Below are 13,388 nucleotides of genomic sequence, written 5' to 3'. Positions count from 1 at the left end.
CATTCGATCAATTTTAAATTCACTCAAAACCACACACACACCCATGTATCACTGGCTAATAAAGTTGTAACAATGAAAAGTTGTTTTCACATTAGAAAATATATTAATGCAAGGTAGCATGTTAATAAGTTAAAAGAAAAAATTATAGGATCACATGAATAAATGCATTACAGGTCTTAAAGGTCTGGAATATATTTAAAAAAAACAGTTATATCAAAAAAATTCTTTAGAGAAGGGCAACTCATCAAGTTATTAGAGTTTAATGTCCATACATTAACAATTTCAATCTATTTTAACTCTAATTTCAAGCTACTTTCTGGTCTATAATCTGTTATCCAGTGCCAACTTATCAGGAATGTTCTATGAACACAGATGAGTCTTTCAGACGGCCAGATCAGGCTCTTGTGAAGCTCGCATGCATGTGCCTGTGTGCATGCATGCGTGCGTGTGTGCCTGTGTGTGTGTGTGTGTTTTAAGAGCTTAATCATTATTTGGTAAATTTAGAACATTAACATTTCAATGAGAAAAGCCTAGATCCAAGGTACACCCAGAAGGAATTATTGATAAGGGGCAGCCTGAGCAGGCAGCCTGAGAAAAGCTCACGGTGTCTTTATAACTAGGCCTAAAAGTTGAACTGGCCAAGAGGTGAGCTCCAGAACGTATTTCAGAGGCCAATTATTCTAAGGAAGGAATTTTATTTTTTCGTCTTGATAAATCACAACTCAGTGACCCATTAAGCAGTAAACCCTGGAAAAAGAGCTGCTGCTTCCACAGATTGTGTAAATTGAGGATTAATTCAAGTATCAATATCATGCTGAATATCTCCTTGGCAACAGCTAAAAATAGCACTTTGAAGAGAAAGCTGCACTATCTCCCAGCTGTGCCAGGAGACTAACTTGATCCCAGTACAAAGACTAGGATTTATTCTGCTGCCGGAACATACTCTTTTTTCCAAAGGATGGCACGCACACTGTAATGTTACGGAATCCAAGGACAGATTTCATCGTGTATAAGTCTTACTTAGCATGCTAAGTGCCAGCAGTATTCACACATAAGTGAACTGGTAGTGCTGGTATCCTGCTGCATTACTGGGTGCAAATCTTCCAGGTTCTCGTCTAACGTGGTTAGGAGCCCTCTCACATTCCTCCACAATGCCTTTTAACACATTGCAGAGACCTCACACAGTAACATCTGTTCTAGAATTGTATTTGCATAAGAATGGGGACCATTCTTACAGGGCTCTTAACTCAGTAGTCCTCCCCATCACTAAAAACTCAGGGAGAAATAGTGACATTACCTTGCACTGTAAATCATCACAGGAACTGCCAAGGAAAACCTCAAAAAGACAATGCCCTTGACGAATGGAGTTTATTTCAACAGTTATTACCACAACTGCAAACTTTTCAGCCTGGCACTCAAAGTTCACTATAACTTATACCAGTATAGCATTTCATTGCTTAACACCTGCTGTCACATACATTAGCTCAGCTCATCTGCTTCCCAAGACAATTCTGAGAGATGGGCATGGAGGTATCTACATATTTTACAGGTTAAAAAAAAAAAAGATTCAGAAATCTTTTATTCTTTGCAACAAACTTCTATTCCAACCTACTCAACCTAATCTCCCATTACTACACAAGTCATCTCTTCTAGACAGCTGGCTCTCTTATTCTTCACTCCATTCTTTTGCTTACCTACCCACCTTGGAATGCCATTGTTTTTCTTCTAGATTTCCCTTCCAGCTGCCCAAACCAAATTTGCCTGTTTTCAAAGTCTAGCAAAAACCATATCTCCTCCCCAGGACTACCTTTCACTTCCTTCCCCACATGATCTTCCTTTGAATGTAGACTGTACATAATGCCTCTAATTGGGCAACTCAATTCTACCTCACAGGCTATTTTTAAAAATTATAAGAGGACTTCCCTGGTGGCGGAGTGGTTAAGAATCCGCCTGCCAATGCAGGCGACACGGGTTCAAGCCTGCTCCGGAAAGATCCCACATGCCGCGGAGCAACTAAGCCCGTGCGCCACAACTACTGAGTCTGTGCTAGAGTCCACAAGCCACAACTATGGAAGCCTGTGCACCTAGAACCCGTGCTCCTCAACAAGAGAAGCCACTGCAATGAGAAGCCCGTGCACCACAACAAAGAGTAGCCCCCGCTCACCGCAACGAGAGAAAGGTGGCAAGCAGCAACGAGGACCCAACGCAGCCAAAAAAAAAAAAAAAAATTATAAGAGAATTAAAAAAAGCACTGCAAAAAGTCTGGAACGTTATAAAATGCTCAGATGGTTTCATGGGTTGAAGAACACTGTACATTCCTTAGGCGTGGGCAAGAGGGGCCCGTCAAGGTCCTCTTCTGACCGCACCCTTCCTCCCGTGGGGCCCCTTTAGACCATGCTCCAGATTTTTTACCTAAGTTTTCTTAGCCCACTTCTAGGATCTGCGTAAACCTTTGCTTGGATCTATCCCCCAAGGGTGAACTTTGCTGCAGGTGTACATTATATTCCAGGTGCAATACTTTGTACTCTGCCTTCCTCATACCTGGAATCAGCCATTTCTCCAAGGAGTCCTGGATTCTTTTAGTGGGGAATGGCACTTAGAAACCAAGATCTAGGTGTTACTAGGGAGTCACTGCTTTTAGGCCCTCTCAGTGAAGATACCCATGAAAATACATCTTAAATAAAACAAAAATCCCAGGAGTCAGAGAATACATACAAGTGAAATCTTCTATGTATGTATTCAAGTAAGTGAATACCACACCAACTCCCACAGTGAAAACTCTAGTTCCCAGTAACAGCAATATATTTACTCATTTGCTCTATCCTAAAATAAACAAAAATGTTCAAAATTACTATATGATTATCACTACCTATAACCTACTACGTAAAGTTCAAGACTTCATTGCAGTTCTTTCCGACTTTAGGATATATTCTACTAAGGGTATACAGTCAGAATATTATGTCCAAAGTTATTGGAATTATCTTCTCTATGTAATCAATTTGATATAGTTATGTTAACATGTAGTCAATTTGATATAGTTACATTAATTTGTTCCTCTTTGTAATCCATTTTAGGCTTAATTTTCCTTATCCTTTCTGATTTAATTTTAACATTTGAATGTGTAAAATGTTTAAACAGTTCAAAACTCAATACTAGGTTGGACTTTTTTTTTTTATAAAGACACGATTTTTTTTTTTTTAATTAAAAAAATTTTTTGCTTGTGTTGGGTCTTCGTTGCTGTGTGCGGCTTTCTCTAGTTGCAGCGAGCGGGGGCTACTCTTGGTTGCGGTGCACGGGCTCTAGGCACGCGGGCTTCAGCAGTTGTGGAGCACGGGCTCAGGAGTTGTGGTGCATGGGCTTAGTTGCTCTGTGTCATGTGGGATCTTCCCGCATGCCTAGGGACCAGGGATTGAACCCGTGTTCCCTGCATTGGCAGGCAGATTCTTAATCACTGTGCCACCAGGGAAGTCCCTAGGTGGGACTTCTGATGTGTCTAAATGAGGAGGTTTACAAACCCTCTAACCCAAAAGCAACTACAAAACTGGACAGAAAGATAAAAAACAACCATTTCAGTGTCCTGGAAATTGATTACAGGATTAACAACAAAGTGAGTAACACTTATTTTAGGAAAAACTCATTTAGGAAATAACAATGAAAATCTGTGGCATACTTGCTAGAGACTGCTCCCCTTTTTCCTCCCATCATTCAATGTGGTAATTCTAACACCGCAAGGTAGGTTGTGAATAACCAGCAGTTTCACTGACTTGATTCAAAGAAGGTGAAATAATCCATGCCCAGTGGTGTTGCAATCTGAGTGGCTAGCAAACAGGGAAGGCCAGGGGTTCTACTAATCTGTGGTAGCAGTCCTGGTTGGGCAAATAAGGGACCCATGGGTCAGACAAATGTAACAAGCTACAAAGAGACAGTCATAGAGGCACTTGACAAGCTCTTCAAATATCCTGGCTGACTGGAGTTGGTGTGCACACTTGAGAAGGATGGAGAGGGCTGAAACTATTCATGCATCCTTGTTCTATTAGAAGCCTGTGCACATGTGCTGAGGAAATGCAAGAGGGTCCAATGGGGCAGACCTGAAAACTATCTGAACTTAGAACACACTTCTAAATCCACACATAGATCCAATGACAGCAGGTGGAAGCCGTATCGATTTGACATGTTTGAACATAATCTCTGACCAGTACTGCATGGCCACTAAACTGTGTGGAAACAGAAGCAACCTCAAGAAAGCCAGACTTAAAAATAAAAACAGGAACAAAACCAAAAACCAACTGAGCAGAGCCATCAGTGGCCACACATCCCAGAGGAAATGAATCACACAGCTAAGTCCAGGTAAATTACTAAACAAATAAGCAGACAGGCAAAATAGCAACAACAAAAATAATTGGGGGGTGGGGGAAGGTCAGACTTTAGAGTTGCTCCAATATTACTTAAAATGCCCAGATTCAACAAAAGAAAAATTGTAAGACATGCAAAGAGGCAAGAAAGTTTGACCCACAATCGGGGAAACAAGCAGTCAACAGAAACATGAGTATATACAGATCATCTGGGGAAGCCCCCTCACCAGTGGGGAGATCAGCTGGGACAGAAGGGGAGCTTTGGGGGCTTGGAGGTAGAGCCCAGCAACCGGTCTGTGGCAGGTAGGACAGAGTGAGATCTACACAGACGGTGCATGCCAAAGCCCTGAGCTCCCCAGGCTGAGACGTGTGTCTGCTGGTGCAGATGGGGGCTGAGTGCTAGAATGTGGGGTCTGGAGAGCAGACCCAGGTAGAGGACTGCTGTTGGCTGCGAAGAGACAGCCTGAAGGGATGGGACTGAGGAGCTCCGCAACGTGGAATGTTTGTGGAAGAAACCTGGGCCGCCACAGAGATGCAGCTCCATGGCTGAGTGGTGCATCAAGGGTGGGGCTGCCACTGCAGCCTTTCCCCATGCACCGGCCCCTGCCTCCACAGGCACGAGGAGGGGCTCCCACTTGGGTGGACTTGCTGCCCTGGTTGCCACCTTGGCCCCCTCCCGCCTGGGCAGGCTCATGTGCCCCGGGGCAGCCTCAAGAGCAGATGCAGGTGGGTGGGTAGCCCACACGCAGAGGTGGGGCTGAAACCACAGCTGAGCCCCAGAGGCCGTGCAACTAAGAAAGAAGAGCTGAAATCTCTCCTCACGGCTGTGTGAACCATGGATTTATATCTCCCGCTGCCAGCTTTGTAAATTCAGCGCCTGCAGAACATCCAAACAGACGAGGGCTCCTGCAGCTGAGCCACATCTAGCTCTAGCAGCCGTGGGCTTTGTGGGCACATACACACAAGGGGTTGGGCCAGGCCAGAGTCTGGGCTGCTTCCATAGCTCCCACAGAGGGTCCAGGTGCACGATTACTGCAGTCCTATGACCTGACTTCAGTGGATCTCTGCGGGTGTCCTGGTGAAAACAATGCCTCAGAGACACCAGAGCCAATTGCCAGCATACCCACAGTTAAGGCGAGGCCGAGAGCAGTGCCAACAAAAGGGTAATTTGTGAGTGCGCACAACTGGTGAAGGGTGACGCAGCAGAGCACACTCACAGGTGAACAGCTCCAGAGGAGGAATACTCAGTGGCTTCTCTCCCAATGGGAGTGCTCCAATCCTGCCTATCTTGCACCACAGATCAGAAACACACCGCAGAAATGGATCTGGGGGCTTCTACTTCAACAAATGGATAGCAGACCCTGCCCCTGACAGGGCAGTGACAACCACAGAGCCAAGGGGAGGCCCTGCTCAATATCCAGTGCAGGCTCTGGCCACCACAACATCAGTCACACCTCCCATCAAGGGGATAATAGCCAGCATACACTGAGGAAAGAGGTGGCAGACATTCATACAAAAAAAAGCCCTTGCACCAAAAAATATTAAACCCACACAAGCTACACAGGGATGCTCCCACATAAAAACAGCCCTCTAAGACAGTCTGAGGGTCTGGCACCAGGAGGAAGAACTCCATGGCATTTGGCATTGAACGCCAGTGGGGCTTGAGCGCAGGAGCTCCACAGGGCCAGGAGCTCTTGGAGGGTGCACACAAGGTCTCACAAGCGCTGGGACACAGCACAAAGCAGGGAATATTGATTGGTGGCCCCACCCAATAGCCTGCAGGTTCCAGTGCTGGGATGCCTCAGGCCAAACAACCAGCAGGATAGGAACACAGTCCCACCCATCATCAGACAGGCTGCTCCCAGCCACCTCAAAACACACCCCTTCACACGGCCCTGCCCAACAGAGGGACAAGATCCAGCTTCGCCCACCAGGGCGCAGTCACCAGAAGCAAGAGGAACTACTATCCTGCACCCTGTGGAAAGAAGACCACAAACACAGAAATTCAGACCAAATGACATGACAGACGAATATGTTTCAGGCAAAGGAACAATATAAAAACTGACAGGATCAACTAAATGAAGAGGAGACAGGCAATCTATCTGGAAAGGAAATCAGAGTAATGATAGTAAAGATGATCCGAAATCTCGGAAAAAAAACGGAGGCACAGACGGAGAATCTACAAGAAATGTTTAACAAGGAACTAGAAGAACTAAAGAGCAAACAAACAGAGATAAACAATACAATAACTGAAATAAAAACTACACTAGAAGGAATCAACAGCAGAATAACTGAGGCAGAAGAACAGATAAGTGACCTGGAAGACAGAAAGGTGGAATTCAATGCTGCAGAACAGAATAAAGAAAAATGAATGAAAAGAAATGAAGACAGCCTAAGAGACCTCTGGGACAACATTAAATGCAACAACATTCACATTACAGGGGTCCAGGAAGGAGAAGAGAGAAAGAAAGGACCCGAGAAAATATTTGAAGAGATTATAGTCAAAAACTTCTCGAACATGAGAAAGGAAATAGCCACCCAAGTCCAGGAAGCACAAAGAGTCCCATACAGGATAAACCCAAAGAGAAACACACCAAAACACACAGTTATCAAATTGGCAAAAATTAAAGACAAAGAAAAATTATTGAAAGCAGCAAGGGAAAAATGACAAATAACATACAATGGAACTCCCATAAGGTTAACAGCTGATTTCTCAGCAGAAACTCCACAAGCCAGAAGGGAGTGGCATAATATACTTAAAGTGATGAAAGGGAAGAACCTACAAACCAAGATTACTCTACCCGGCAAGGATCTCATTCAGATTCGATGGAGAAATCAGAAGCTTTACAGACAAGCAAAAGCTAAGAGAATTCAGCACCACCAAACCAGCTCTACAACAAATGCTAAAGGAACTTCTCTAAGTGGGAAACACAAGAGAAGAAAAGGACCTACAAAACAAACCCCTAAAATTAAGGAAATGGTAATAGGAACATACATATCAATAATTACCTTAATCGTGAATGGATTAAATGCTCCATCCAAAAGACACAGGCTTGCTGAATGGATACAAAAAACAAGACCCAATATCCATATACATGCTGTCTACAAGAGACCCACTTCAGACCTAGGGACACATACAGACTGAAAGTGATGGGATGGAAAAATATATTCCATGCAAATGGAAATCAAAAGAAAGCTGGAGTAGCAATACTCATATCAGATAAAATAGACTTTAAAATAAAGAATGTTACAAGAGACAAGGAAGGACACTATACAATGATCAAGGGATCAATCCAAAAAGAAGATAGAACAATTATAAATATATATGCACCCAACATAGGAGCACCTCAATACATAAGGCAACTGCTAACAGCTGTAAAAGAGGCAATCAACAATTTAACACCTCACTTACACCAATGGACAGATCATCAAAATGAAAATAAATAAGGAAACAGAAGCTTTAATTGACACAATAGACCAGATAGATTTAATTGATATTTATAGGACATTCCATCCAAAAACAGCAGATTACACTTCCTTCTCAAGTGCGCATGGAACATTCTCCAGGATAGATCACATCTTGGGTCACAAATCAAGCCTCAGTAAATTTAAATCATATCAAGCATCTTTTCTGAACACAACACTATGAGATTAGAAATGAATTACAGGGAAAAAAACGTAAAAAACACAAACACATGGAGACTAAACAATACGTTAGTAAATAACCAAGAGATCACTGAAGAAATCAAAGAGGAAATCAAAAAATACCTAGAGACAAATGGCAATGAAAACATGACGATCTAAACCTATGGGATGCAGCAAAAGCAGTTCCAAGAGGGAAGTTTATAGCTATACAAGCCTACCTCAAGAAACAAGAAAAATCTCAAATAAACAACCTAACCTTACACCTAAAGGAACTAGAGAAAGAAGAATAAACAAAACCCAAAGTTAGCAGAAGGAAAGAAATCATAAACATCAGAGCAGAAATAAGTGAAATAGATACAAAGAAAACAATAGCAAAGGTCAATAAAACTAAAAGCTGGTTCTTTGAGAAGATAAACAAAATTGATAAACCATTAGCCAGACTCATCAAGAAAAAGAGGGAGAGGACTCAAATCAATAAAATCAGGTGAAAAAGGAGAAGTTACAACAGACACCACAGAAATACAAAGCATCCTAAGAGACCACTACAAGCACTCTATGCCAATAAAATGGACAACCTGGAAGAAATGGACAAATTCGTAGAAAGGTATCACCTTCCAAGACTGAACCAGGAAGAAATAGAAAATATGAACAGAACAATCATAAGTAATGAAACGGAAATTGTGATTAAAAATCTTGTAACAAACAAAAATCCAGGACCAGATGGCTTCACAGGTGAATTCTATCAAACATTTAGAGAAGAGCTAACATCCATCCTTCTCAAACTCTTCCAAAAAACTGCAGAGGAAGGAACACTCCAAAACTCATTCTATGAGGCCACCATCACCCTGATACCAAAACCAGACAAAGATACTACAAAAAAAGAAAATTACAGACTAATATCACTGATGAATATACATGCAAAAATCCTCAACAAAATACTAGCAAACAGAATCCAACAACACATTAAAAGGATCATACACCATGATCATGTGGGATTTACCCCAGGGATCCAAGGATACTTCAATATACGCAAATCAATCAATGTGATACACCATATTAATCAATTGAAGAATAAAAACCATATGATCATCTCAATAGATGCAGAAAAGGCTTTTGACAAAATTCAACACCCATTTATGATAAAAACTCTCCAGAAAGTGGGCATAGAGGGAACCTACCTCAACATAATAAAGGCCATATACGACAAACCCACAGGAAACATCATTCGCAATGGTGAAAAACTGAAAGCATTTCCTCTAAGATCAGGAACAAGACAAGGAAGTCCACTCTCACCACTATTATTCAACATAGTTTTGGAAGTCCTAGCCACAGCAACCAGAGAAGAAAAAGAAATAAAAGAATACAAATTGGAAAAGAAGAAGTGAAACTGTCACTCTTTGCAGATGACATGATACTATACATAGAGAATCCTAAAGATGCCACCAGAAAACTACTAGAGCTAATCAGTGAATTTGGTAAAGTTGCAGAATACAAAATTAAGGCACAGAAATCTCTTGCTTCCTATACACTAATGATGAAAAATCTGAAAGAGAAATGAAGGAAACACTCCCATTTATCATTGCAACAAAAAGATTAAAATACTTAGGAGTAAACCTACCTAGGGAGACAAAAGACCTGTATGCAGAAAACACTGATGAAAGAAATTAAAGATGATACCAACAGATGGAGAGATATGCCATGTTCTTGGATTGGAAGAATCAATATTGTGAAAATGACTATACTACCCAAAGCAATCTACAGATTCAGTGCAATCCCTATCAAATTAGCAATGGCATTTTTTATGTAACTAGAACAAAAAATCTTAAAATTTGTATGGAGACACAAAAGACCCTGAATAGCCAAAGCAGTCTTGAGGGAAAAAAACCGAGCTGGAGGAATCAGACTCCCTGACTTCAGACTATACTACAAAGCTACAGTAATCAAGACAGTATGGCACTGGCACAGAAAAAGAAACACAAATCAATGGAACAAGACAGAAAGCCCAGAGATAAACCCACGCACCTATGGTAAACTAATCTATGACAAAGGAGGCAAGGATATACAATGGAGAAAAGACAGTCTCTTCAATAAGTGGTGCTGGGAAAACTGGACAGCTACATGTAAAAGAATGAAATTAGAACACTCCCTAACACCATACACAGAAATAAACTCAAAATGGATTAAAGACCTAAATGTAAGGCCAGACACTATAAAACTCTTAGAGGAAAACACAGGCAGAACACTCTTTGACACAAATCTCAGCAAGATCTTTTTTGATCCACCTCCTAGAGGAATGAAAATAAAAACAAAAATACAACAAATGGGACCTAATGAAACTTAAAAGCTTTTGCATAGCAAAGGAAACCATAAACAAAATGAAAAGACAACCCACAGAATGGGAGAAAATATTTGCAATCAATGTGACCGACAAGGGATTTATCTCCAAAATATACAAACAACTTATGCAGCTCACTATCAAAAAAACCCCAAACAACCCAATCAAAAAATGGGTGGAATATATAAATAGACATTTCTCCAAAGAAGACATACAGATAGCCATACTAAGTGAAGTCAGAGAAAGACAAGTATCATATGATATCACTTATATGTGAAATCTAATAAAGAATGATACAAATGAACTTATTTACAAAACAGAAACAGATTCATAGACACAGAAATCAAACTTATGATTACCAAAGGGAAAAAGGGGGTAGGAAGGGATAAATTAGGAGTTTGGGGTTAACATATACACACTACTATATATAAAATAGGTAACTAATAAGGACTGACTGTATAGCACAGGGTACTCTACTCAATATTCTGTGGTGACCTATATGGGAAAAGAATCTGAAAAAGAATGGAGATAGATATATATATATATATATATATATATATATATAAAAATAAATAAATAACTGATTCACTTTGCTGTACACCTGAAACTAACACAACATTGTAAATCAACTAAACTCCATAAAAATTTTAAAAAATTAAGATGCTGATGTTATAAAATAAAGCAGCTATAAACAATTTGTTGAAAAACTAAAAGGAATGTGTTTAAAGACTTAAATGAGCATGATGACAACGATTAAAAAAGAGAATCATGAAAAAGGGACAGAAATTATTTTTAAAAAACAGAACAAGAAAACAAAGCCGAAAAGTTCAATAACTGAAATAAAAAATTCACAGATGGGCTCAACAGATTTGAATTGGCATGAGAAATCAGTAAACTTGAAGTTAGAGCAACAGACATCCAGTGTGAAGAACTAAAGGCAGAAAAAAAGATGGAAAAAAATGAACAGACCCTTCATTAATATATGTGATAAGAGTCCCATAAAAAGAGATACAGAACAGATATTTGAAAAACAATGACTGAAAATCTCAAAACCGTGGTGAAAAATGTTATCTAAAGATCCAAGAAGCTCAGCAAACCCCAAGTATGTAGATCCGTATCTAGAGACACCAGAGTCAAATTATTCAAAGACAAAGAGAAAATCTGAACACAATGAAATTAGAAACAACTTATCAGGTATAGGGGAACAGCAAAACTATTAATACCTGATTTCTTACCAAAAACAATGAAGGCCAGAGGCAGCATAACGACACATTCAAAATGGTAAAAGAAAAAAGACTGTCAATCAACAATTAGATATTTAGCAAGACCATACCTCAAAACAAAAGCAAAATAAAGACATTCACAGATAAAGACAGAGAATTTGCTGCTACCATATCTGCCTTACAAGACATACTAAAGAAGTCCTTTGGACTGAAAGGAGATGGTAAATTTTCATGAAGAAATGAAGATAATTAGAAATGGTAAATACATCAAAGGTTCTATAAATACGTTATTTTCTTTCTTCTTTTAATTTCTTTAAAAGGCAGAAAGATTTATAAGATAGTAATTACAACACCATATGGTTGGGTTTACAAAATATATTGATATATGATGATGGTAGCACAAAGGAGGGGGGAGGAAATGGAGCTATACTGAGGCAAAGTTTCTATTTTTTACTGGAATTACATAGCATTAAAGTAGACTGTAATAAGATGCGTAATGTAAACCATAGAGCAACCACTAGGAAACTTTGGCTAAGAAACAGATGGTTAAAAAATCAGAAGTATTAAAATGATACACTAAAAAAATTAACACAAAAGAAGGCAGTGAAAGAAACAGGAATAAAAAAGACAAGAGAGGGGCTTCCCTGGTGGTGCAGTGGTTGAGAGTCCGCCTGCCGATGCAGGGGACGCGGGTTCGTGCCCCGGTCCGGGAGGATCCCACATGCCGCGGAGCGGCTGGGCCCGTGAGCCATGGCCACCGAGCCTGCGCGTCCGGAGCCTGTGCTCCACAACGGGAGAGGCCACAACAGTGAGAGGCCCGCGTACTGCAAAAAAAAAAAAAAAAAAAAAGACAAGAGACATGCAGAAGACAAAATGGCTGATATAAGTATAACCATGTCAACAGCACAATGTGAATGGACTAAACACTCTAACCAAACAGCAGAGACTGTCAAACTGGAATCAAGAAGATCCAACCATATGCTATCTATAAGACACACTTTAGATTCAAAGACACAAATAGGGTGAAAATAAAAGGATGTAAAAAATATATCATGCAAACAGTTAACCATAAAAGAAAGAGTAGCTGTCTTAGTCAGTTTGGGCTGCTATCAACAAAAATACTAAAGACTGGTGGCTTATAACCAACAAACATTCTGGAGGCTGGAAGTCTAAGATCAAGGGACTGGCAGATTCACTGTCTGGTGAAGGCCTGCTTCCTGGATCATAGGGGTATTCTCACCATAGCCTCACATGCCAGAATGGTCAAGGGAGCTCTCTTTGATCTCTTATATTAGGGCACTAATCCCATTTATGAGTGCTCTACCCTCATGACCTAATAATTTCCCAAAGGCTCCATCTCTTAATATCATCACATTGGGAGTTAGTTTTTAAGATGTAAATTTTGGGAGGATTAAAACATTTAGTCTATAGCAATGCCTATAGAAGTATGAGACAAAATAGTTTTTAAAAAAAGAGATATTGCTAGAGCAAAAAAGGAACATTTCATGACGATAAAGGAGTCAATAACTCAAGAAAATATAACAGCTATAAATGTATATGCACTTAACGGCAGTTACAAAATACACAAAGAGGACAAACTGCCAGAACCTCAGAAACTTCCCATGTGCCCCTTCCAAATCTGTAATACCCTCTCTCTCACCCCAAGCTCATATCCCCAGGCAAACACTCAATTTGTTCTTCATAAATTAACCTGAAGGATAATTTATGGATTATTGACTGAGGTTAGCATAATTCTAAAAATTTGTAATATTCATTATGCTTTTTTTTTTTTTTTTTGCGGTACATGGGCCTCTGACTGTTGTGGCCTCTCCC

At 40.3% G+C, this 13,388-nt stretch overlaps 1 protein-coding gene across 2 annotated transcripts in view; it reads right to left on the bottom strand.

Annotated features, from left to right (window-relative positions):
• The window catches only part of TTC1 (tetratricopeptide repeat domain 1), a 73,401-nt gene that overhangs the window by 24,558 nt on the left and 35,455 nt on the right, over positions 1-13,388 (bottom strand). The window lies entirely within an intron of this gene.

Source organism: Tursiops truncatus, chromosome 3, assembly GCF_011762595.2.
Source record: "Tursiops truncatus isolate mTurTru1 chromosome 3, mTurTru1.mat.Y, whole genome shotgun sequence".
NCBI lineage: Eukaryota > Metazoa > Chordata > Mammalia > Artiodactyla > Delphinidae > Tursiops > Tursiops truncatus.
This window is presented reverse-complemented; position numbering and strand designations above follow the sequence as displayed.